This window comes from Talpa occidentalis, unplaced genomic scaffold, assembly GCF_014898055.3.
Source record: "Talpa occidentalis isolate TD23 unplaced genomic scaffold, MPIMG_talOcc4v2.1 talOcc4.6, whole genome shotgun sequence".
NCBI classification, from domain to species: domain Eukaryota; kingdom Metazoa; phylum Chordata; class Mammalia; order Eulipotyphla; family Talpidae; genus Talpa; species Talpa occidentalis.
Window position 1 is genome coordinate 8,655,710 of NW_023604972.1, and position 27,714 is coordinate 8,683,423.

General features: G+C 36.9%; 1 long non-coding RNA gene across 3 annotated transcripts; it reads left to right on the top strand.

Annotated features, from left to right (window-relative positions):
* Positions 1-1,010: 1,010 nt before the first annotated feature.
* On the top strand, positions 1,011-27,714 carry LOC119260565 (uncharacterized). 3 transcript variants are annotated; one of them, XR_008549207.1, is made up of 4 exons: positions 1,011-1,046; positions 17,943-18,036; positions 20,961-21,109; positions 27,261-27,714. It is a non-coding gene; the product is annotated as an uncharacterized LOC119260565 (long non-coding RNA). The 3 variants fall into 3 exon arrangements; XR_005128749.1 differs by lacking the exon at positions 1,011-1,046 and adding an exon at positions 17,787-17,832; XR_008549206.1 differs by lacking the exon at positions 1,011-1,046 and having other exon boundaries at positions 17,787-18,036.

Sequence of the window (27,714 nt, forward strand, 5' to 3'; positions counted from 1 at the left end):
GAGCCTTGCCAGTTGCCCTCTGTGCATCTCTGACCCAGGGATTCCCTGCCTGCTGCTGAGGACATCCCCGTAGACATTTGATCACCTCTGGGTGATTGTCTTCTCCCAAATTCCCTTGCTCTCCTTTCCACTGGGTGCCAGTTCCCTGGGGGACTTACCCTCCCATGCAACCCTGTCCAATTCCCTCCCAGTGAGCTTGTTGGGTGTGACTGCCTGCATGGCCATGCCTTTCCCCAGATCAGCCCCACGTCCCGAGAACAGACCGTCATCACATCTCTTCCCCAGAAGGAATAGTGTCAAGTAACTCTAATTTATTCCTGGGAAGGAAACAGTTATCAAAATTATATTCATATCTTAGCCTTATGAAGAAATGCATTCAGTACTCGTGAAAAGAAATGAAAACCCCTTGTCTGTCCCTCGTGTGTGTTCTTTTTCATGTTGCTTTGCTGTTTCTCATTTAACTCACACTTTTGATCGCCTTCCTTTTTTCCCTTTTAAACAGTCTCATGGGCTTTCCTTCTACCTCTTCTATGCATCCTCTTAAGGGATTGACAGAATTTTAAATAAGTACAAGTTTATATAACACATAATGATTTAAAAAGAAGCATAGAGAAATCATGCTGGAGGGCGAGCCTGGTGGACAATCATGTACATGCTAGTCCAAAAATCATCCAGCAAGAAAATCTGCTGAGCAAGTTTTCTGTGACCTGCATTTTAGCTGAACAATCTTTATCTTGCACCGGGAGATCATGGTTATTATTATTAGCCTAATTACGAGTTTCCCCCTTTATTTCAACTGGAGTCTTGAGAAGGAAGCCCTGACTCACACAGGCATCCTCCACAGGCTCCAGGTCTGCTTATTTCACATGCCCTTTAGACACCACTGAACCCTTCATGGCTTTCAATCACAATTAGGGTTAATAACGCCGTGACTTCCCCTGCGTTCCTCTTCTCCAGCTGTGACTGAATGGGGGCTGCCCCCCAGCCCCGGCCCCCGTGGTATCATGGAAGGAAGCTCTGGACTTTCATCTCGCCTGATTATGCAGGTATGAGTTTCCCATGGCAGCTGGCGGAGCTCTCCGTGGCAGCTTGCCTGCCCCTGGCACGTAGGCTCTCACCAAAAGGCACTTTTAAGTCTTCCTTTGCGGCACATCCTTTACAGCCCCTTGCTAGACAAAACAGATCCTTCAGAGAAAAAAGGACAGTGAAGGGGGACAGTGAAGTAGGGGACCACAAAGGAATCTGAGGGGAGGAGCAAGAGGAAGAGTAAGCAACAGCTTCCCTTCTCTTCAAGTGCCCTTTTATTTACTCTGATTCTATAGATTATTTAAGGGGACACAGGAGGGCTTGTGGAAGAAGGAAATTTGTATTTTCAAGACTTTCTTGCAAAGAGACAATAACAGTGGATGCTTATTATTACCCTGACACAGTAGCAAACACTTCAGCTGCCTCCACTCATTAAAAGTTGATGACAAATTAACTTGATGTTCCCTATCATTTTTCTTATTTTGCTAAAGATGAAATGGTACAAAGTTTCATCACCTACTTAGAAAACACTGGGACTTGGTTTGCATTCCTACAACCGGAAGCTGTCTCCCGCCGAGAGCCACAGCTCAGATCTTCATTCCATCTCATGGCCAAACTGAAATAGGTAGCCTAGTTTTGATAAGCACTCTGAGGCCTGGGAAGTTTGCTGCTTATTCCCAAGTAGCTATATACGAGTGTCAGATCCCTTTAAAGGAACTGTCATATCCTAAAGAAAAACTACAGGCTATAAAAGGAGATCCTCAAAACTTGAAGAGTTGCTCCACATTTTGACAGCTAGTAAGATGTTGAAAGAGTTCAAATACAAATGTCTAGTCCCCAAACTCTCTCCCCTACTAGTACATTTGATTGCCTCCCAAAAGTAACCTAGACACACACACACACACACACACGACTTCTAGTTAGGTATTTTTGGATGAAATATTTCAGTTGGATGTTATTGATTTGCTATAGTTATCCTTACAGTATTAACCTGAAATGGTCATATGTTTTAGAAGATGCAACATTGTTTGAGCTGCTAGCACAGATATAGTCATATATATGCCCCCAAATTAATGGAAAATCGGACAAATAACCTATTCCATTAAAAAAAAAAAACAGGAATAAAAGCATTATTCATTTTACTGGTCATCAAAATGTCCATGCATTTTAGAGATCGGCTGGGTAGAAGTACTTAACAGTGCTGGGTCCTTGAGCTTTAAATTTTCACTCTGAGCATTGGTGTTCCTATCACTAATATGAGAAATCTCACCAAAAAATTACAGAAAAGAATGGTACCGCCTGGAGCAATGCCAGTGTGAGCTTGGAGGGAGAAAGGGAGACAGGGCACCTACTGGGTAAGCAGGAAAATCTGCTAAAAGCCAGATTCTCAAGTTAACATATGGTCATGCCATCGGGGCATTTGATACATGGTTAATTAGGCCTGGCTTGCTTTAGTGCAGCCTTTTTTGAATTCCTCTTTCCTATTATATGGTTGACTTGTGTATGACTGAAATTTGATACCACTTTCACCATTCCCATTGGGTTATCTCATTTTATTTTTTAGTTGGCTAATCTAATCCAGTGTTTAAGGGGGTTCCTATAGTCTCCATGTACCTGTCCTCTGTCTACCCATGTTCTTGTCATTAGCCCAGCCATCGCCACTCGGCATCATCATTGCATTTTAACATATTTCTGTCCCTTGCCAAGTGGTAAATTCCTGAAAGGAAGCAACTCTAGCAGCATAACCTAACAGTTTTTTAAATCTTTGTTCAAAAACGGTTGTCAATAAACAACTGGTGATTCATTAATTAGGTAAGCCACATTTTATGCTGGAAAAGCCTAGGAGGTTTGGAAGCTACATAGTTTGAAGTAGTAAGCACACTTTATAGAGAAGGAGGAGGAGGTGTTGGAGATACTCTGCTAGCTTGAGGCTTCCTTTCCTCCCCCAGGGAAGGAGTCACTTAGGCACTGCATCCACATGCTCTGACTCCCTTTGGGTGTGGTCAATGCACAGCACTGCAGGCATGAAAGGAAATCAGTGGGGCATAGGGTCAGGGAATGTTTTACTCTGACTTCCTTCTGGTCGGGTCACTGCAGGGAGATGTGTCCCTACATCACAGGCCATAGACCCTCCACCCTCTAAACCTCTCCACTCCTTTCTCTTTCTGGGTTCTAAAACTACCTTCTTCCCTCCACTGATTTCTTCAGACCCAGGAACAGTGTATCCATCCATGTTCTTTTCTCTAAATCCAAGCACACCCACTCTCCTCAATTATCTAGTTAACGAATGTTGTTTCATGACGACAAAGAGATATTCAAAATACCATATGTAACACTTGGTGGTTATTTACAGCATGTCCTTGGTGTCTTGAAGTAACATGAACATATAAAAAGCAAAGGCTGCTTCCTTATCTAAAGCTGACATTTGAAAAAATCAGGTCCTAAAGCATGTTGTTTTCTACATAAATTTCATTTGTAACTTCCATTTTTTGTGCCTGTATTGCAACAAAATGATTTGATTTTTTACTGCATGGGGCAAAGAGGTAGATGTGGTGGTGTAAATATAGCCACAGTTCTCAATAACAGGAAATGGAAAAACTAAAAGATGTAAGAAGTTCAATTGATTATTATCACTACCACACATTTAGAAAATCAGCTTCCTTACATTTTTAAAGGATTTTGCCTTCCCAAAATCCCAATCCTGAGTCCAAATGGACTCAGGAAAAGTAGACAGGCATGGGTGAGTGCAATCTAAAATTTCAATTCAATTTTATGAAATTGTGCCACACATTTCCAGTTTTCTTTTCCCAGATGTCCTTTTTGGCACTTTCCAATGTATTTTGAGACAAATTGAAGACTTCAATTGAGAAGTGCCTCGTGAATTTGTAGAATTTCACAATGAGAAAGCAAGTATAGGTGTTTTGGTTAGAAATGGGTCAAAAATATATATTTTTTTTAATGTGAGGGAAAACCTTGATTACTAGAAAAGTTGTACATGTATACACTAGGGCATATGTATTAACTTCCTTAAAGATGAATTAAATAGGGCCTCCCTAATGATGCAAGGGGTTGAGCGCAGCACTGTGAAGCTGTCCGCAACCTTGGTGGTGTTAGTTCGATCCCCGGCCGGCCAAGGAGGTACCCATATGGTGCAGCAGACATCTCCTGTCTCGCCCACTGCTCCCCTCAGCAGTGTACTTCAGTCTATCTACCTGTTCTGTTCCCCACTCTGTCTCTGGTGAATCCTCTCACCTTCCACACCTCTGGCCTGCACCCCAACTCTTGTATGCATAAATAAATCTTTAAAAAAAAAGAAAATACAGGAACCAGACTCTAAAAATAATTGCAGTTTAATAAACAGACAAATAACTAGTTGCAATAGCATGAAGTCACAAAAGTAAGAGCAATTATAGTAGTTAAGATAGGTTAAATTATGCTTTGTCACTAGCAATCCCCACAATCAGTGTGACTTAAGATGACAGCATTTTATTTCTCTCTCATTCTGTGTGTCAAATGCAGGTTGGCAGGCAGTCTAGTTTTTACACACATCAGAAATTGAACTAACAAAGGCTCCATCTTGACACAAGCTTGAACAATCTTCATGGCAGGAAATTCATGACAAATCACACCCTATACTTAAAACTTCTACCTGGAAATGACACTTCACTTCCCCTTACATTTTATTGGATCAAACAAGTCATGTGACCACCATGATCTTCAAAGGAAGGAGAGAAATACAGCATGATTGGAATAGAAGGACTGAAATAGTTCTTAATAATCCAAATGATTAACATGGTGTAAAATCTGAAAGTGTAACTCAGAAAACATTCCTCAGTGAAAGTAATACTTGAAATAAATACAAAAAGCATTTTTTCCAGGAAGGTTAGCAATTTCAAATAACTTCTGTGCCTTGATCTTTTCTACGTGTTCTTTCAGCTTATATTTCTATTTATTTGTGATAATAACAAGGATGCATCTTTATAATGGTCAGCTAATACATTTATAGGCATAAAATCTTTATACACACACATAAACTACAGTCATGTAATTATTTGATATTTTTTAAAAAGCCTAAATTGTTTCACCAGTTTTTTAAGTGTCTTGTCTCCTTTGTCTCATATATACACTAGTACCAATATTTTTAATAAGTTTACATGTGTGGTCTAAATTAATTTGGGAGAGGTTTGGGTTTTTGCTCAAAGCTAAATGTTGATTTTTGCTATTCGTTTCAAGCAGAACTAGATACTAAAATTTTTATTTATGTATTAAATGGACTTTATGAGTTTTTTAATATCCTGATATACTGTAAACCTTTATTTAAATAAGAAAGGATAAAAGAAAATATATAAATAGAGCATTTTTCATAGATGTCAGAAAATTTTGTTTTTCTTTTGTTAAGTGGAACTTGAACATAGAAACATTGGTGCTTTTTCACAATTCAAAAGTGAGAGTCCAGAAGCATACTCTGAGCCCCAGAAATTCAATTTACCAGTCAATTTTAGAACAGTCATTAGAAGGTAAATATTCTATTTGAGAGAGTTCATCTGTGGAAGAAACTATAGCACATTTGATATATTTTTAAATGGGCCCAAAATAAGTTTCCAATGTAACATTAAGAAGGTGTTCAAAAACTGTAGATTCATGACAGAAGTACTGTAGTCTTATTTCTATTTTCCTTTGGAAGATAAAATAGGAGAATGAGATTTTTGGTAATATATTCATAGTTTTCTTTGAAAGATATACTTTTATCTTTTTTCACAATGATTCAGAAAAAAAATGCTGCCCAAATCCTACAGTCTTTCTAGAGGAATCATGTTGATTCCCATCTTCAACTGCATATACAGCTTCCTTTTCTTTATGAAACTCCATTTTCTCATTTTATTGCCTATTCCAATATTTGCTCTCATTTCCTCCAACGACCTGCTTCTCTTTTCTCTAGTCAGACTACAATTTCCTGCCTGAATGTCCTGAGTTTTATTTTTTATTTTCAACTCTGTCTTCTGAGTTAACAATAGTTTCTTCTCTTGTGTTTCAATGAAATGCTACTGCTTTCTCTTTCAAATTCCTTGGATTAAAAGAATAAAAAATTCCAAGGTATTGGGTACTGCTGCATTCAGAATATCACAGAGAGTCCTTGAAATGCTCACCAATGAGTATTGATGTATTAACTGTACAGGTGAGGAAATTGAGGCTCAGAGAAATTATTGTTATTGTTATAAAAATAAGTATAGTGGTTAATGTATTTCTATCTTCCAGGCACCATGATTTTTTTTTTTTTACAAAAATGTTTGGGGTCCTATTTTGAAATCTCCATTGCACTAATATCTATGCCCATAGCCAGAAAACATTTATTAAATGAGTGAGTGAATGAATACATGTATGCAAAAATGAATGAGAATGATCTTTTTATTTCATGAAAAAATTAAAGTAGACATGAAAAAATCATGTGCAAGCATCTCTGGCTATCATAGAAACGTCCAAAAATATTTCTTTATATAGATTTACCCATACTCATAGAATTTCAATATGTTGGATCTTGTCTTTTTTTTTTTTTTTTTTTCAAAAAGGATTCCATCAACCTATCATTTGACATCTCAGGTTAAGCATTTGAAGAGTATTTGCGGATTTTACTGTTACTAGCTGTACTCTTTAAATTGGATATTTGCTTTCCACATTTGGAGAGCACAGTTGGATGTCTTTACAAATTCTTGAATAATTTTGATACTAATTTAACTGTGATAGACTAGCTTCAGTGTTTTGACTAACTTCAATGTTTTTGTGCTCAATGAGACATTGGTTTAAAGCTTAAAAAAGTTCAGAAATGAGTATGCACTATCCTCTCCATCTTCATGGTTGAAAATGAGTCTCAGAAGGTGCTTCTGAAATTGAAAGTCCACCATTAGTAGATGCTTTTCCTCTTTCTTTCTTTTGACTTCACTGATGTCTGCAATGTAAAGTTTTGTTATAATAATAATCTTGTCAGACTGGCTCCTCACTCACTCATGGCAATCACTGTGTAGACTTTCGAGATTACTCATTGAATTCTAACTTAACACTAAGGAATAGATACCATTATCTTCATTGTATATAGCATATATAGATAGATGGAAGGGAAGGTAAGTCCTTAGATGAGTAGATATGGAGCTTCAGATAATTAATTTGCCTATGGGCACATATTTAATAAGCATGACATCCTGGTTTTGAATTCCATTCTGAAAGAACTCAAATCCCTTAATCTCGTCACTATACCACATGGCCCTCTGCTATTTTGCCCTTAAATAGGGGAACTTAGTTGTTCATTGGTGTATGTAATAAAATATTTCATAATTGAGACAATCCCAAACACACACACATGGGGACTGACTTTAGTCCCCATTCTCCAAACTTGGAGAAGTCTTGATATGTAATTACTATATACCAGGCATAGCCCAGAAGGCCAGGAGGTAATTTTCTCCTGATGTTCTTTTGATATAAATGAGCAGGGAAAGCAAAAAATATTCCAGTCTTCCTCTTATTAACCAAATGAACATCTAAGCGACCTGCTTGAAATAGTCTTTGATGTAAGTTATGGCTCTTAGCAAAGTTTTACGCAAAGCACTATTATAAAGATGAATAGGGGCATTATTATTACCAAGTTAACTAAAGTACAGATCCTTGAAACAATGATTTAAATATAATTCATGATCGAACTAAAGTACTTCGTGAGCATAAAATGGGAGCAAAAGTGATGGATTGCACATATATTGGGCAAACATTATTTTTATCAGAATAAGTATATTAGCTAGGAAGGGAAACTTTGTTATTAATATACATGTGTATTGCCCTTGTTATTTCACAATATCCTGTACATTTCCAGTATAGCACTGCTTATTTTATTAAATTAAATAAACATGCACTTATTTGCTTAAGACTTGTCTTTCATTAATAAATCTCTTTTTTCTCCAGTGCCAGAGCTGAATTGATAATGTATTACAACACGGAAGGTGTTCAATAAGTATGTTTTGCATAAATTAGTGATATTTTTAAAAAGTGTTAAATGCAATTCATCTGATAGAGGACAATCAATGTTAAACATCATTCTAGTTAAAATAAACTTTTAAAAGTACAATATAAAATTGTGATCCTAGCCTAGTTTCACTACACACTAATTATATGAACTTGGGGAAATTAATCTCTTAGTGTCCAGTTTCCTCATCTTAAAATAATATCTACCTCATAGCATTTTTGTATGATTTCCTGGATTGCGAACAGTGTCTAGAGTTGTATCTAGTAAGGACTTCATAAATGTTAGGTCTTATTTTTGTTCTTTATATTTTTAGATTTATTTCTTTTTTTATCTATGCATACAAAAACTGGGGTACAGGCCAGAGGTGTGGGAGTTGAGAGACAGAGACAGAGTGGGGAACAGAACAGGCAGATCTACTGAAATATACTGCTGAGCAGGTGAAGACAGGAGAGGTCTGCTGCGCCTTGTGGGTAGTCTCTGGCCAGGGATCAAAGTCATGCCACGGTGGCTGCCACTAGCTTCATAGCACCGAGTCTAACCCCTGTACCACCAGGGAGGCCCTTATTTTTGTTTTTTATTGAAGAGTGGGCTTTGTTCTAAGCCACAATCTCCAGTCCCTTTGAGAGGGTGGGCTTGATGAAGAAGATGAGATTCAGGGATAATCCTATTCCCTTTGTCAGGTACCAGTTTTCCAAGAGGGAAATCATTGTCCTTGGAAGTTGTTGCCTTCCATCATTAAGCAGGTGAAGATAATGCTATTGAAATAAATGATTAGGAATAAGTCACTATGGGAAGAGTAGTGTCCATCAAGTCTACTTTCAAATTCTGGATACGACAGTGATCTTAAATGAGTAACTTTCTGAATTAATGAATGAGGATTTGTTTAAACTGTTTTTGGAGGTGACAACATGTAGAATATTAGCAAAATGGCATTTTCTATCATATAATTTAATAGGACTTCACTGATTTTGTTACTTTGACTCACCAATCGCTGCCTTCCTGAATAACCTGAGATGACAGACCTGCTCTCTGATCTCAGAGGAATGGGTGATGGGTACTGAACAGTAGTGAGTGGCAGTATGGTCTGGCAGCAACAGCTCTGAAAGAAACATACACATCTTGAATTGAAATTCTAGCTCTGCATGTCTCATGCACTGAGACTGGAGTTAAGGACTGTATTTCTAAGCCTTCAGGTTGCCATGCTGCGTTTATAATAATTATTATGCTTAATCATTATAAAAACCAAATGAGAAAGCATACGAGAAAATACATTCAAATCTGTAATGTTCTATCCAAATGTGATAGACTGAGTTATATTAGCTTGGGAAGCTCAATGCATGCTCTACTCATTTGGAATACAGCAGTCCCTGCTAGGGAATATGTCTGGGCATTTGGCACCCTCAAATTAAAACAGGAACTATTAATCTGTCTCCAAGTATGATGAGGTTCATTCATGATTCACTCTGCTCAAGCTTAATGCTAACAAATCCACTGAAACACATCCCAGCCCGCTCAATACAGCTTATTTACTGACCTCATTGCACATCTTCTTCATGATACAGTCATTCATTAGGGACATACACTGTGTTTCAGACTCTGCCTTTGTTATTTTAGCAAAACAAACAAAAAAATGGTTGCTACCCTGTTTCCAAGTATAAACTAATTTTGTAATGCTATGCAATGTTTATACCAAACAAATGAACACAGACACCATAGCACAACCCAATTAGTCTTTATTTCAAGTGTACCAATTATAACACTGAAGTGAGGAGATGGTATATTAGTTTGCTAGGGCTCCCAGAACAAAGTTTCACAGGCTGAGAGACTGAAAACCAAAACGTATTACCTCGCAGTCCTGGAGGCTGTAAGTCTTAGAGCTGTATTTTTCCCAGGTCTTGCTCCTTGGCTTTGAGGAAGTGTCCTTTTCCTGTGTCCTCATATGGGTTCTGTTAGGGCCCCTTGTCCTGCTCTCCTCATTTTATAAGGGCAGCTGTCACATTAGATGAATGACCTGATTAACCTCATTACCTTTTTTTTTTTTTCCCAAAGATTCATTCATCTATCTATACAAGCATTGAGTACAGTCAGAAGCGCGGGAGGGTGAGAGAATTCACCAGAGCCAGAGCAGGGAGCAGAACAGGCAGACCGATGAAGTACACTGCTGAGGGGAGCAGCGGGCGGCAGGAGAGGTCTGTCGCGCTATGTGGGATCCTCCCCGGTGGCCGGGGATCGAACAGGCGCTCAGAGGCTGCAGGCAGCTTCACAGCCCAGTGCTCAACTGCTGCGCCACCAGGGGAGGCCCTCAATACCTATTTAAAGACCCAGTGTCCAAATACAGTAACACTCTGATATACTGGGTATTAAGACTTGGGCATATGAATTTTTGGAGGATGCAACACAGTCTCAAACAGATGGTATTAATGCAACTCCAAAGCAAACCGTTCTAATGGAATTTAATGTATTTTTAAAAAATCACATCCACTTATTTATATTATGAAATTTAGCAAACATTTACTGAATATCAACATGGGACAGGAAACTTCATTACTGTATAAATATTCATAACATAGAGATACATGTAAAATAAAAATCCGGATTTTGCAATTTTTAATTAACCTTCATAGCTGCTCTCAGACATTTTAACCATTTTAGTAAAAAAAAAAAAAAAAGTAAATCGAGGTAAAATATGTTACGTGTTTAGAATCCTTTGGAAGTTCTGCTTATCTGCCCCAGAACTGTTGAACTCCAAAGCTTACTATTTTATATTTGCTCTACAATGCTAACTCTTTAAGAAAACCCAAAGAGACAGGAATAATCACATATTGTTGGGGACTTCAAACAATGAAATACTTACAGAGAAATTGGTATCAGGGTAAGCCTCAATGCAAGGCTTTAATACTCATACTTGGGAACTACTTACTCACAAACAATCCTAAGTAGTGTAGCCCAGTGGTTCAAAATATTTTATTTCTGATCCCTGAATGATGGAAGCTGGGCAATAGAAAACCCTGATGTGGTTTATCAGTCAGAGCATTAAAAGATGAATCTGAAAATTTCAGAGGGTGGAAAGGAATTCAACATAATAGTTGAAAGAAAAGCAGGAAAAAATACCAGAGGACAAAGAGCAGAAAGGAGGGAGGTGTCTCACTTCTTAATATGCAAGGGGAGAGATGGTGCAATATGACCTCAGAAATCTGAAACCTGCTCAGGGATATATTTAGAGGACAAGGAATACATGCTGGATTTAATGGTAGCTTCTAAAGGAGGAGTACTAAACCTTTCCTACACAAAGAAAACACTTGATGGGATTGGGACCTATTCCCCTTATCATTCATCTTGAGGTTGGGTTTCCTGATACAACACGTTGAGAGTCATGTCTATAAGTAGTGTATGAAGTTGGTAAGCAGGAGAGTGAGAGATGCTGGCAAATGAAGATGGGGGACAAGGAGACCAATTAGAAGATCATTTCAGCAGAAGTGAAGGTGGTTACAAACTCGAAATATTTCACATTTTACTACATGCACAGTGTTCTCATATTCAAGTAATGGGAGGAAGATTATTTGTTATTTTAAATTAAGATTGAAATTATGTTCAGTCCCAAATAATCTCCGAAAGCATGTTAATTCTTTGTGAGTATCGTGGCAGCTTATTGGATTGTTTTTTTTCTTTAGCTTAAATCTAATAAGATAATAAAGCCACTATGAAAGCATCAGTGATCCCTGACCTGTTCCTCTGAGATGCTTTTGCCACCAGTATTATGAATCAAGTGAGCTGACTTAAGTAAAATAAACGACATCCTTTACTTTGTTTAAGCTGGCAGTCAGAGAGACCAAGGTCTTTCTTAATATTCCTGCCAAAGGTTCCATTGAGTTCATTGCAAATCCTCTCTCCTCCTGAAGGGAGACACAGCCCCCTTTATTGTCTGCCCTGTAACCAAGAGCAATTGTGGGGGAAAGTGAGTTGGCCAAAGCTACTTTCTCTTCTCTCTGTAACTCTGTGAATATCTTCTCTTAATAAAATATTTTTGTGATTATAAAAATAATATCTTTCTAGAACTCTTAGAAAATATGGACAGTAAACAAATTAAAATTTTCTTATTCACTAGAAACAGACTTTTAAATAAATTGTACTTAAAGTGATTAGTTGTTTAAAGCTATACATTTTTTTGGCATATCTTTAGGCCCTTATATTCAAGCAGAATGTATGTACAAACATACACACCTATATCCATATCTACATAGTCACCAAACCAGGCTGATATCCATATATGAGTTTTACTTGGTAAGGCTAGTTTTAGCCACAGGGATTAGAATGGTATTTTTGATTAGAAATAGCTCACTTCCAGCCTTCTGTCATACTGTGTATCATTAAAGATAATGTATCCATCAGTGCATCTATATTTGATGATTAAACATTTGATGATTCATTGCCCTACCTGAAACCCTGCAGTGGGCATGTTTGGAATACATACATGCAGCATGCACACTCTCACCCTCAAGTAGCTTACACAGTAGTTTCTAGTTTCTGCTCTCCACACAGCAACCAATGACCCTTTCAAAACACAAATCACAGTAGTTTCTAGGCTTGTGGAAACACTAGTTTTATCTTTTACCCAGGCTTCCAGCACTGGCTGTATAACCTTCATTTCTGCTTTATTGTCCATATGCTTCTTGTGTTCTTTCAAGGATATTTTGTAACCATGAAAATAAGAAATGTCTCATTGGCAGCTCTTTCTTTAATATAACTTTCATTGGAGTAGTTGGGCTGAGAGCTATCTGTATACTTAAGGAAGGAATTCAGGGCCCAGACGTTCTTGGACCACTCAACAGAAAATGCCCTTTGGGAGAAGAGAGGTAGCCACATTTCTCTGATTGTTATTTATTCAAATCTGGGAGTCAATAAAATAGTCATTCTCTTTATTTTTAAGACCATAGATACAGTATCAAACAAAATAATGACTTTTATACTTATCAAACATTGTCAAGATTTTTGTGCTAGAGTCCTGTTTGAATTAATTTATATTTTTTAAGCTATTAAGCTATTTTATATCTGTTCAGTAAAATCACTTTTGAAATGAATGTGCCTGATTTCAGTTTGAACTGGTTTTGGATTTTTTTTTTTTTTTTTGGCTTGATTAGTTGTCAGAGATGATGGCATGCCAAAGACTGAGAAGCTTTTTATTGAATTGTATAGTAAGCTTCTTGGGTAGAATTCACCATCCATCATCCATCCATCCATTCATCCATCCATCCAGCCAGCCAGCCAGCCATTCACTTCATTCAATAAGCAGTTAAACACATGCTAACCATGTATCAGGTTCTGTGTTAGAGGTTAGATGCCTGACTAGTTGAATAAGACATAATCACTCTAGATGACATCAAATAAATTTAATGAGTAGGTGCATGATGCCAGGAATTATCAGACATGGGCATCTTATGAAAGCTATGTTACTCTGGAACTATTTATTGAAGATAATAGCAAGGGGTATTGAGAATGGGCCATCATAATGCATTTAGCAGATGGGGAGCAGTGGAGTATGGTAGGTGTCAAGCTGGGGATGTTGAAGTCATGAAAGAGCCAAATGTTAGCAAGGGACCAAGTTATAGTTGGCCTTACTTGCAAACAGTGCCATAAAGATATAGCACCAATGAAGGTACTATTTCAATCAGCTTTGTATTCAGCATTTTGGTGGTCATCGGGGCTCTTTATAAACAAATATGATAAGGTGGTGATAATGAGCAATGATAGAATTCAAATTATGCTTCTCCAAATTTTTCTCATTTGGTGCCCACTATTTGTATGTGGAAAATTCCTGTTCATCTTTGAAACTCTTCAAGAGTACTGTTCTAGGAAGCTTTTCCTTACCAACTTTCCTCCCAGGCAGTACTTCCCTCCTTTGGGACCTGCAGTGCCACATTAATACCCATTCCATTGCAACTGAACTTACACCACCTCTGACAGATTCCTTTCCTGACCCATGAGATTTATGAGAAAGTGATTGTGACTAACTCATCTTTGAAAATCTTGTATCTAGTTTAGGAAGAAAATGAAACAGAGACAATCAATACTTGTTGAAAGAATGAATGAACCAGGGGAGAAGCCTTTCTAAAAAATATTACATAATATTGTTTTTCCTCCTTTCTCCTTTGGGGTCAAAAAAGACTTCAGTCAGATTATTTTAAAGTAAACTGTATGCTCTGTATGTATGTGGTTATTAAAATACATGTGTATTGTCAATGTATGAGAACTTCTAAACAGCAAAGGACAAAAAAGATGTAACAGAATGCTAACACCTAGAGATAATCAACAGTTACAATGTTAGATTATATGCTTATAACTTTTCAAACTTTTTTTGTAGAAATATATGTTTTGCTTTCTTTTGTACTGTACATGGTACCTGGAAATGAGTTTAATTAACCTTAATATATTATGAAAATGTCTAGTTTATTAAAATAGTTGTTAACTTTTTCAATGACTACATGAGCCCATCATATGAGTTTGCTTTAATTTCATTTTGCTATTTAGTCATTTTGCTATTTATTGTTTTTGTCTTTAGAGAACTTCACATTGCAATTACCAATAATGTGAGGAAGATTATTTTTCCGACATCGTGATTACCCCTATGACTGACCTGCTAAGGACATTTATGCAGAAATGAAATTGACAGTTAAAGAGAGTGCTAGAATTGAAATCTTTCATATGAATTTCTAAATTGCCAACTGGAAATTTTAAATAACTTATCCTGCCAATCACCAATGACTGAAGAGCCTGGATTTCCTTAAATAGCTTTATATTATCATTTTTTACAAAACCTTATCAATTTGGGAAAACAGGCATATAGTTTTAAAATTTTCTTTTTTTAATGAGAGAAGTTTGGGTGTTTAGGTATTTTTATTATTTTAGATAATTATTCACTGTAAATTATATATTTTAATTATAAATGATTATTAGTTTGCAGTTTCATATTATCTATTGAATTGCTATTAATTATCTGCTGTGATTTCCTTTTATTAAGAATAACTGTAATATTGCATAGATTTTCCTCATTTGCATGCATTGGTCACAAGTCACAATCACACAGCTAAATACAAGTAAGGACACTGGGTATCCTCCAGTTATTCCTTTCTTGTGTTTGACTCTGATATGAATGCCTTTCCTGTATTATTCATCATGTACTTTAGCTCTTAAGGTCTGCAATAGATTAGCTTTTTTCTTACAAAGAAATATTTTATTATTTTTACATTCAATTTAATTTTTGTGTAGGCATAGATGATGCATTTCCCCAAATATTTTATAAATTCACCTAGCTTTAATTTTAAATAACTGATTAAATGAATGCCAATTGATTTCCTAAAATGAAAAAAATGCATATTGAGTAATGCATGTCTACATTTTAGGGGTTTTCTAGTTCTTTCAAGGAAATGAGGGACAAATCCATACATATTTAGTCATAAATGAGTTTGCACACTCATTTTCTTTTAGTAAGGTTTCTTTGTCATGTTTTGATTTCAGGGTTGATTGACAGGATCTGTCCTATGATTTGGAAATTTGCAGCTCTCCTCTTTCAATTAAGCTAGTAGTCTGAGGATAGTAAAACTTATTGTTTTAGAAATAGAACAGTCAGTGACATTTATTACAGTAGCCGTTTACCAGTGTCCTTGCCTCCGCCCCTGTGAGCGTGGAGTCTGCTCTCCACACAGCAACCAATGACCCTTTCAAAACACAAATCAAATCATGTCAATCTTTTGTGTAAAATCCTCCAAAGGTATTGCATATCACTCAGAGTAAAAACCAAAACATTCTTACCATGAAATCCTACTCTACGATTTATACTTTAAAAAATAGTAATAGCCATTAATCAGTTTACTGAATGTATGAGTAATGTGTGAATGTGGTGTGATTAGTAGGGAGTATAACCCACCCCCTCCAGTACTACCTTTTATTTCTCAACCCCAAATAGAACTGCATAGAACTCAATCCCTCCTGAATCTCAGTGTATCTATTCCATGCTATCTGACTATAGGGGGGTATAGATGGAGTGTTACTATAGGAAATGTAGTAGGACATGGTCCATAATAAAACAGTCATAAATTACTCTAAGTTTATATTGTACATATGGCCACATATTTATCTCTGCATTAAATATTTTCATACATGTATAATTTTATGATAGCAATATATGCAAATAATTTATGCATTTAAAAACACACAAGTTGGTCAAAATAGCTCTGGTGGGAGAGCGTTAGACTGAAAAACCCACATGAATTTTGAAATATTAAGTATGGACACTTTTTTTCTGCAATAATATAAACTTGAAAATGTTGTGGTCGATAGAAATGCAACCCAAACAATGCCACCTGAAATTCTGTAGAATGTGCTACCTCTTTTCTCTCCTTAGCTGGCCCAATTTGGTTCAGGTAGCCTCTGCAAGTAATTTACTTGAGGTCGCTGTAAATCATTCCCACATTGATTCCAACATGGATGTTGAATATAGCTTGTTTTCTGAGTGTGTAGGCAGAAGCATGAGATGTTAGAGCATACTTTCAGCTACCTCTTCATCTCTTTACAACTAAAGAGAATGGTAAAATCTGCTCAGCAACTCCTAACAGCATTGCTCCCTTCAGATTATGAAATGAAACATTAGAACCATAGACATAAGGAAAAAAACTGGCTTTCCCAGCAAATGTTATTTGGCACATTGCCTGAGAATACAGTTATACATAATATTTGCTTTGGTCCTGGAATTTGCCTTTGAGAATTTTTTTAATTATGAATTTCCATTTATATTTTAGTATTTGATTAGTAGCACTCCAAAATAAGGTCTCCCAATTTTTCTCCACTAAAAATTATGCACAGCCCATTAGAATGGGAGGCTCTGATCTTATTATTTTAGACATGGTCAACAAAAATGCAAAATGTTTATTATACAGACAATTTTGGAGATTTAGAGGATCAATTTGGGAAATTCAGGCCTAACGTATGTAAAAATAAAATAAAACGAGGCTCTTTTGAGACACATTCTTAAAGAGTAGAAACTGAGTAAGCCTTAGTTAAAGCCTTAACTATATTTATGTCAAAATGTTTCATTTCTTTTTTTTATGAGAGAAACAATGCATTTATTTGTTCTTACACAACTTTATTCACATATTTTTCATTTTATATAGTTAAATTGTAACTAATAGGAGAACTAGAGAAAGTAGATGTTTTCCTCACTGAATGGACAGAGGGAGAAGATGTGAGTGAGAAACAATGAACATTGTCCAGAGACGGACATAGCACCTTGATTTTAATTTTAATTAACATTTGTCAAGACCTTAGTCTGGCCACTGTGCCACAGTTAAATTATATACATATACATATACATATATATATATATATATATATATATATATATATAGTTACACACACACACACACACACACACGATCCTAAAGTAATGAATTGCTCTAAAGGACATAGCAATAAGTGTCAGAAAAACAGAGTCCTCACGTCTCAAAACCTCCCCAGGTATATGCTGCTTTACCACCCAATGAGTTTGACTGGCAGAAAGTTGCCAGTCATGTTTGAAAAAAATAAGAGTGGAATGGATGAGTTTGTTGAGAGAGAGAGACAGATAGAGAGAAAGACAGAGAGAGAGAGTGCCCTTCACATTAATAGTGCATTTTCAAGGCCAGCAATTTACAGAGATCAGGGAACACTAGATGGCAGCATTTATGAAAATTTCAGTTGGAATCAGCTCGCGTGCCACATTAAACATCACCCACCTTTTCACAGCAACGACGTGTTTTTTACATTTGCCTGTCTGTTCATTTTTGTTTGTTTGTTTTTACTCTTTCAGAGATAAAGTTTAAAAAGTAGTTAGGAAAAGCGAGGTGGGAAGATTCTTCAAGGTATTTCTCTTGCTTTTCAGATGGGATCCCTTGTCCAGTGGCCCCCGAGGGCTGATGTGTGTTCCAGTGGGCCATCTGCTCTGGGAGAGTGAGTGAGGTTGACATGTGGTACAGGTAGGTGTTTGCTGAGAGGAAATATTTTTAAAAGGAACTTATTGTATAAGCAAGATTTAACATTTAAGTACTAACGGGCCCAGAAACGACTGTGCTATTTTGGGGGTGGGAAGGGAGAAGAATATAATAATTGAGTGCTGTATGAATTTTCAAGTACAGTGCTGAAATCTTTGCATGCGTGTTTTCTTTCTCTCTTTCTACAGCCTAATGAGATGGGTCTGCATTTGGTCTGCCTCTGTACCTCATCCATGGGGTCTTATGGATGGCTTAAGTGCTTCTAAATTATTTTTATAAATGAGGGAGCTTTATAAATTTATAAACAAGAGAATTGAGTTTCAGGTTTTAAACCAGTGTCATGCTGAGACTAGAGATTTTAGCCATTTATTGTACAGTTATTTAAATCACAGACTGACTACTTTACTTCTACAAAACACAATTTTCAGACCTAAGCAATAGCAGCCAGTGAAGTTGCACGTGACTTGGAATGGGCTGACTTGCAGATATGAAACTCATTACTTACAAAGTTTTGAAAATATTGGGCTCTTAATATCCAGAGAAAATAGTTGACTCCTCTGACTTTCTTTAGTCAGGAAAGTCAATTAAAATGAATCACGTTTTATTTTTCAGTTGTCTTAGTTACTGCTTTGGATTGATTCAACCAGTTATTTGTGTTAATGAAATACTAACATGCTGCAGAAGAAACATGCTTCATTATTCCAAAAGAGACAATAATTGATGATATTTAAGAAAAATAATTTATTCTTTTTAATCTAGATACAATGTGCATGATTGAGGTTCCTTGTTAGTTGTAGAAAGACATAGCCTTCATATTTTTAATGTTTGAGTCACACTATAATTTGTAACATCTGAACTTTACAAGATGTGCATTTTGAGCTTTACATCCTAAAAGGTGATACTCTGATTTTAAGAAAGAGACTGCTTCATGACTCATTTATCTTAATATAATTATATTAATATTTAACTTAGGAAAATTTAAGTTAATATTTAAATTAGGAAAACTAATGTTAAACTCAAATCCTTGTAAAGTTATGAGAAAAATGTTGTCAACTTCTATTTTGTAGTAGAAGACAAAGAAAGCAAGCAATCCAATATGATTATTTAATTATAAATTTTCCATATCCTAGCTGATTTACCATTTAGTTGTATCAAGGTTTTTATCTTAATTGGGCAAACAGAAATAGATGTTTTCACATGAAATGATAACATCAGCCTATCAATCAGATCTCCTTAAAAATATTTTATCATGAATTGTCAGAATTCTCAATATATGTTTAAAATATGCAAAATAAGGTATTATTAAAATACATATTTTCCCAATCCACTGAAAGCATTATTCAAACTTAGTAGATCTTCTCCAGTATTGATGCTTTAACTGTGAAAGTGTAAAAACACAGATGCACAGTCACTTAAACACAAACATACCTATATCCCATGTACGCCCATATGCCTCAGCATAGGAATAACATTGAAGATAAAACTTCAGATTCTGTTGTCTTTTTTAACAACATTATTTTACATTAATATCCTTGGTTATAAATATCCTTTGAGAAGCTATCTAAAGTGCCATTGTACTCATTTAACAAAATTTCTTTAAACGTTTCCATATTGATGTATACTCAGGTTACTCCCCAGTATGTTTCATCATAAATAATTGCAGTAACTGCCTTATTCATACATTTTTGGACTTTTCTGATTAATTCTTTCAGCTAGGTTGTTAGAGATGAAAATACTGGATCACAAGTTGTGAATATTTTAAAAATCTTTACATACATATACATATATGATAATACATATGATCAAATTATACTCCAGGAGATGTTTTCCTGTTTTTATTTCTATTGATAGTTTATTAAATTCCTGACATAACACACACTGAGCAATTTTTCACATTTATGTTTAAAATCTTAATTAACTTGGTATATTAAAAAAAAAAAAAACAGCATTCCATTGTTTTAATTCTTACATCTGATTCCAGGTTAAGGATGAGCCGTTGTTCTTCTCTGTATTTTTTATTTGTGTTTCTTTTGTGCTTTGACTATTCATGTTCCTTTTAGGCAACTTTATTGCAATGAACATAAAAGCAGCATCAAAACAACATGGTTGCCACACAACAACCAGTCAGCTTGCTGCCAGTTTAGTGCTTTTTGTTTAGAATATGAATAAAGTACAAAAGAATTCTGTAAAAAGAAGTACCTCTAGGGTGGAAAACTGATGCTAATCATATCATTGTTTTTCAAGAAAATAAGTTGAGCTTTGAAGTATTTTTGCTGCTTCCCTTCAATTCCCTTGGCTAAATTTTGTTTTCATAATGTTTATTCAGTTAACCTTGTTATTTTTAGTACTTAACTAGTTTTGATGCTTTCTCCACAGTCCCCTCCTTTTTTAATTCATATATTTGAGCTTCTGGAGTTGATTTATCTCTGTCAAAAATCACTTCAGAGTGTAAGAGCTGGCCCATAAACCCATTCTTAAGGCATGCCTAATTCTGAGGATGCAAGTATATACATACAGTATATTTGCAATCTTTGAATACTGTTTTTCATTTGTTCAGCAGAAAGCTAAGACTTTAAAACAAGAACACTGTCTAGGTATGGCCTAGGGGTGAACTTTTACAGCTTTCCAATTTTAACTCCTGTGCATTTATACGTAGGAGACATATGGGCATACTCATTTGGCTATAAGTAGTGACATAAAATGTCTATCCTTATCATATATGCATTTCTATCCATCTATGTCCACATTTCATGTTGCTCGTGGAATCTCTTCTTAGTTGAAAATGTATAGAAAAGGCCATTTACTTTTAGTTTGATCAGTGAGTAATTTAAGATATGTGACCAGGAACTAGTATTCCCTTCTGTAAATGATAAATGAAATATTAAGAGATTGAAATTTCCCATAATCAGAGTCCTGCATCACCTTGGGAATTACTTTGGTTCTGGAATACTCAAGGAGAAGGAAAAGCTCTATGGAAGGTTGATTTCATTTGAAATGGAATATTCAAAAGATCTGTTCAAGTTGAAGACTGTTTCCTCAAGGAGCTATGTCATAGGATGTAAGTGAACTGATTTTGCTGTTTCAGGGGTTATATAATTAGATCTGTGTCTTGTGCACAAAGGTGACAATTAAATCTGTAAGAGTAGGTGACAACACTATTCAAAACATTAAGGCTATTAGCTCTGACTTGAAACCAAATAGGTTAGTCCCTGTCTTAAGGAGGATGTAGTTTAGCTTCTTTCAGATTATTAAAACAATGTTTTCAGAGTCTGTGTTTTATTAAAATACATTATAAAGTGAATGTTTTGTTTACACTGCTATTCTCACTGTCCATTACTCATCAGTTCCCTCTGGAATGAGCCGCATTACTTAAACAATCTATATTTTGGAATGCCAGGCAATTAAATAGCTCAATTAATTTGGCTTGGATAGGAATGAAATGGGGGGAAGGTGGACCTTATTTTTAGCCAGTGTACAATTCCTGATATCGAATAGCAAATCATGTCTATGTGTTTCTTTCTTTTTGACTCAAGAAACAAAAGCGTTTTCTAATAAAATTGCGGACATAGTGTACAAGGAATGCACTTTTACATCACTGTGTCTAAATGGCTGTGATTTACTATTTTTTTTTTTTTTTTTGGTTAGTATCCATGTTATTGCTAATGAGGTTTTGGTTTTGTTCCATTTTATTTTAATAAAGCACCGTTGTTTTATATCCTTGTGGATATTTTTGACAGTATTGAATTTCTCCCTTCAGGTGTGATCACTGTAGGTCTCTCACCACCAAAGCCCCCATAGCCCTACTCTTACTAACATTATTAGATTATCTCCAAACTTCAATCATTAAAGGGTAGCTGAACCACCTCAAATCTTATCCATGTTTTCAGTGAGTTTCTCAAATACACCTATAATCTGTTTCTCATGTTTTTCCTCCACTTCCTTGTCCTCTTTTGAGTCCTCAGCTGGTGACAGTGTTGGGGAAAGAGGCAGAGGGGAGGGGAGGGGATAGGAGGGGTGGAAACAGGCAGAGGGAGGGAGGGAGGGAGGGAGGGGGAAGCTGGGGATGGATTTGTCTATTTGGAGGCATCTCCTTTGTGATAGCCACAGAAGTAATACATGCATTAGCAAACAAAAAAAGAGCTCAAGGAGTTAGTTTGTGCTAGTTAAGGCTTAAATCATGTTGCCTATTGCTCTGACGTGCTACAGTGACAGACCTGAGTAGCTGTGACAAAGACCATTTGGTCCCTAAAGCCTAAAATGTTTATCTGGATCTTTACAAAGACTTTTGCCAAGGACTGGTCTACAATATATCTTGCTCTTGTCTTGCGTATTTGATCCTATCGTGATAATATCTTTTGTATGTTGTTCCAAATTTAATTCATTAAGTATGGTTATCTTTACACATAAAAACTTATGCATACTTCTTGGGAGAGACAAAATAAACTATTTTAAAGTTAAAAATATATAAGACTATAAAATTGAATTTACGACCAGATTATTGTAACTAGGAAAATTATACCACAGTTTTTTGATTTAGTGATGCTGTCCATGTAGAGGTGTTGATTTAATAACAACTGTTTGTAGCCAATAGAATACATTATTATACATTATTCAATCAGATCTTATGAATATAATAAAATATTTTAATCTAGAATAATCTTTTAATGAACAGAGCAGCCATGCCTGTTTGGGTAATTTTTCAGATTAATCCTGGGATTAGGATGTCAGAATTAGTAAATGCAAAAAGAGACTGCTCAGTTAACTTTAATTTCAGAATAAACAAAAATTCAAATATATGTATAACCTAAACATTGCATGGGACATAGACTATATATGTCAAACTAAAAACAATATTTATTGTTTATTTGAACTTCAGATTTTACTGGACACTCAATTTTTTCTGCTAGCTATAACCTGGAACTACTGTGCACAGGGCTAGGGGCAATTGCCCTTACTCAGCTCTTAAGCTCATTGTCACTGTTTTATTGTTGATAAGTTCTGATAAATCCAGAATACTAAAAAAATAGATAAGGACCTGCCATTATTCTTGCAAAAGCTGTTGTATGTCCAAAGCTCTAGAGGAGTTTTATCCTCAGATACTAGTCTACAAATCTACCACTTATTCCAGGGAAGGATCTAGGGGGAATATCTCTCCTTAATCTGGACTCAGCCTGATATCAAAAGGTTCTGAAGACAACTATCTAGAATGTAATAGTGTTCATTCAAATGTATTTGAATGACTATAACACTTAGCTGCTTTTAATGCTTTTGTGTAAATTCCTTGTAGTAGTCTCTCTTCTTAGAATGCAGCACAAACTCCAATGAGACTATTATCATTAGCACCATTATGGGAATGGAGTCTGGTCATGTTTCTCTCTTACTTCCACCAGACAAATAAATCAAATAAGAAATAAATATTTGAGAAGTTCGTATGTAGCCCACACTATTTTATGTGCATGTCAATGATATGAAATTCTAGGTTCTCTCATTTAATTTTTACCTCTTTGGAGCTTTCCACTTCCAGACTTTTGATCATTTGCTCTCTCTGGACCTCTTTGCAAGTATCTTCTTATCACTTCTCTTTACCCTTTGGAACCTAATTCAAGGACATCAGTTCCCAGATTCATTTCATCTGGTTTGAGAGGCGGTTAACTGTGCTCCCTCAGACCTGCATGCTTTCCAATGCATTTTAATATTTTCCTTTGCTGGTCTGTGAACTCACGAGCTTTGGTTGGGCATGGTTAAGAGCACCCCCGCCCCCCACAGGCCTGACACACTCATGAACAGGAGCTATCTCTGGATACCTGTCCACCCCTCAGACCTCCACTTGACAGTTTCTCACACATAAGAGATCATTCCCTCTGAGGTGACTCATAAGCCATCCAAGGCTGACTGAGATGAGACATTCCAGGACTGAGGGTCAGTCTCACATTTTTGTATGAGTGATTTTCAAAGGGTCTGTTGAGGTAGTTGCATTAATTGGATCCTACCTTTGAAAACATGAAGCAGAATGTCGGGATATTATTCAGTAGGGTTAAAACTTAGTCTCTGCTCTTTGCCCAGCTGAACAATGCTGGGAGACACAAAATAGGTAAGAAAGGGAAACTGACAGTTGCCATGGGAACCTGACCATCGTCCACATGACCAATAGGGGGCCATGGCAAGTTCCCAGGAATGCGAAACAGGGCCAACAGAACCCACATGCCACCTCCTGTGCCAAAGGCCCACCCACACCTGATGTCCCAGCAGACAGCAACTGGCAGACTGACTCCCCAGCATGAACAAGCCCATGCAAACAGATTATAAACGGGAGCCCCAAATCCTTCTTCCTGAGCAGACCTCTCCGGTCCCAACCCTGCTCTCTTGCATGGTATATCAATAAAGCCACCCTTTCTGTTTTCCATTGGGTGAATTCTTTCATCCCCACGCCTCCAGCCTCACCCAAATACTAGACCTCAACAGAAAAGGAGTAAATAACCGAGCCACGCTAGCCAGATGTCTGAATTGAGATATGGTAATTTCTTAATGCTGCTGTGGGAATGGAAAGAAAAAAAAATGTTACTAAAGCAACTAGGAATGCTGTTTGACCCTCAGTTTCTTTAGCAAAGCCTCCTTGACCCCCAGACTATGTTAGATCAGCTGTAGTACACATTTATGTGACGTTTCACCATTTTAAACTGTGTGATTATTTGTGTGATTAATATTTTTCTCTCCTTGGGCCTCCCCTGGTGGCACAGCGGTTGAGCGCTGGGTTGCGAAGCTGCCCGCAGCCTCTGCGGTGCTTGTTCGATCCCCGGCTGCTCCCCGGCCAGTGGAGGAGGGTCCCGCATGTCGCGCAGACCTCTCCTGCCGCCCGCTGCTCCCCTCAGCAGTGTATTTCGTGGGTCTGCCTGCTCTGCTCCCCGCTCTGGCTCTGGTGAATTCTGCTCCCCGCTCTGGCTCTGGTGAATTCTCTGGTGAATTCTCTCACTCCCGTGCTTCTGACTGTGCCCAGTGCTTGTATAAATAAATAAAAAATAAATAAATCTTTAAAAAAATATATTTTTCTCTCCTGTAAAGCTATAGAGGGAAAATGGGTGGATTTGTAGCTCCTTGTAGGCAATCAAAATGATATACAGCTGGATGAATTTTGAACGAACTCTAATTTTCACCATATTCTTCTCCAAATATGTGGCAAATTCCTGCCTCCTAATTTGTGCATAAATCCAGAGCCCTTCTTCCTTTAAACTGGCTTAAGAAACAACTGATGAACAGTGCCATAGTTTAGCCCTATTCCACATCCTCCCTTCCTCCACTCACCTTCCTGGGTATTCCTGGTCAAACAGAAATATAGGTTCTTATGTCAGTGAATTCAGAGGACTATAGTGCTATTTTTTTTTTTTTAATTGTAGGTGATATGCTCTCTCCCGCTCTTATTGTAAAGAAGGGGGAAAATGTAAAAAAAAAAAGTGAATCTGTAACTTCAAGAGCAATAAGAAGGAATTACTATGGAAACACAGAAGAATGAGTCTTATATTTTTATGGAAGCAATTAGAAAAAGCTTAATAAATATGGTGATAAGGAGAAAGAGAGAATTCCTGCTTTAAAGATAGTGACTAATTCATCTGTAATATACCATGGCAACTATCACACTCACCTAAGGAGACAGTCACAGATCACATATCTGTGTGATATGTTTTCCACTGGAAAAAATGTCAAAAATTGAGCATAATTCTTTCTTTTCTTTATGGATTCTTTGATAAGAGACAATAGGATTTTAGAGTATTAAGGAGCTGGGGAAATAATTGAGTCTAATTTTCTGGGTTTATAATTTAGGCAAAAAGTCCAGAGGAGTCATGACTTAGCAGTTAGAGACAACTGGGTTGTTTTAAGTAATGATGCATTTTCTGAAGAAAATACACCAGAACGAGGAGATAGAGAATTATTTGGTGTGGCATGAAAGACACTACAGAGTGGGTGGCTGCTGCAAGTCATTTGAATTGACAACAGAGTGACAGGGAGGACTTTACTATGTCTTGCTTTGGGTAAAAGCATTTCAAGCAAAGGCTATATAGCATATTCAGAGGTCCTGATGTTGATGAGAACTTGAAGGCTTAAGGAACAAAGAGAAAGTCAGGGAGAATGAATTGTTGCAAATGAGAGTGGAAGTAGAAAAAGGTGAGCCAGAGAAATGATCAAGGAAGGCCTTGTAGACTCTGGCAGGGTATCTGGATCTTATTTTAAAAGGAATGAAAGAGCTATTAGAAGTTTGTACCTATGTGCATGTATTTTGCATATCTATGCTTTTATACATTTTTAAATGTTTATCACTTTCCATATATGAAGAACTCTTTGCAACCATTGCAACCAGATGTGATTTAGGGACAATGTTTTCAATATAAAGTGTATATATGTATAACAGAATGTGACCAGTGCTGTAAGGGAGACAGACTAAACTATTAACCTTGCATGGGCAAGGATATTATCTGACTTGTTATTTTCTGTACCTTCAGTTCATAACACAAGGCTCAGTGAGAGTCTGTTGCAGGAGGTGAGTGGGCAAGAAACACATTTGCTAGGTAGATGTGTAGGTAGGTGTGGATTTTTTTCTCTAGGAGTAAAATACCTCAAGGTCAGATTTCCTGTTTGCTTTTTGCCACAGCTCATTCTGCAAAGTGACAGGGTTTGTCTGATCTTCATTTCACCCTGTGTACATCATTACCAGCAGTCACTGAGGTGCTGCCATTTTAGACCACATTTTTTCACTGCAAGTGTAGAAAATGCCATCACAGATGGCCAAGGTGGGAGATTCTGCCAGTCAGCTTGCCTAGAGTTTGGGTGACAGAAAGGGATCCCATAAGACCTAGGAATGTGTTTGTCGAGCTTTCTGGGAAGCCAGCTAGCATGACAAGGGCTTCACCATGGAGAGTCCAGGTGATGGTGGTCAAGAGGAGGGACACAGTAAGGAAGTGGGACATATGGGTGCTGCCCCAAAGGGACAGTCCTGTCAGAGGGAAAAGGAGGCAGCAAGGAAGGTCTGAGTTTTGTAGTACTTGTCCTGAATAAGTAATCACAGCCAAGGAACTATTTATGTAACTATGAACCATCTCCTTCAAGAATTCAAATACTAGGAAGGCAGCTCCTGTGAGTAGGTCGCTGACTTTCCTCAGGTGTTCCAAGGCAGTTGCACAGTGGAATTATTTGTCATCTCTTCCTTTTCTATTCTATAGGAACATTTTTAGAATGGAAACAGCAACCATATTCTGGGAAGGGGCCAGCAGGAAGAGTGTTTATGGACCCTCAGAAGTAAAAGGACATTTAAAGAGAATCTATTTGAAAGCTTTCATCCTGCAGAGCAAGAAACCGGGTGTAGAGTCATCACATGACTTGCCAAGGTCACTTTGCTGTTTCATGGGGGAACCAGTAACAGAATCCAGGTCTCTGGATTCTGAGTCAGAATTGTTTCTGCACAGCCATGGAGTCCCAGCTGCTTATTTAGGCAGAGTGATCTGAAGGTGGTGCAGTCTAAGGCAGAGCAAAGAACGGTCAATGAGTGCAAATTTTCCAGCCAGTTGATTTGTCAACAACCATATTTGTCATATGTATGTAAAAGGGCAAATCACAAGAGTTAGGGTTTAAGGAATAATTCTCAAGGAATGTTCAATGATTAGATGAGAAAGCAAC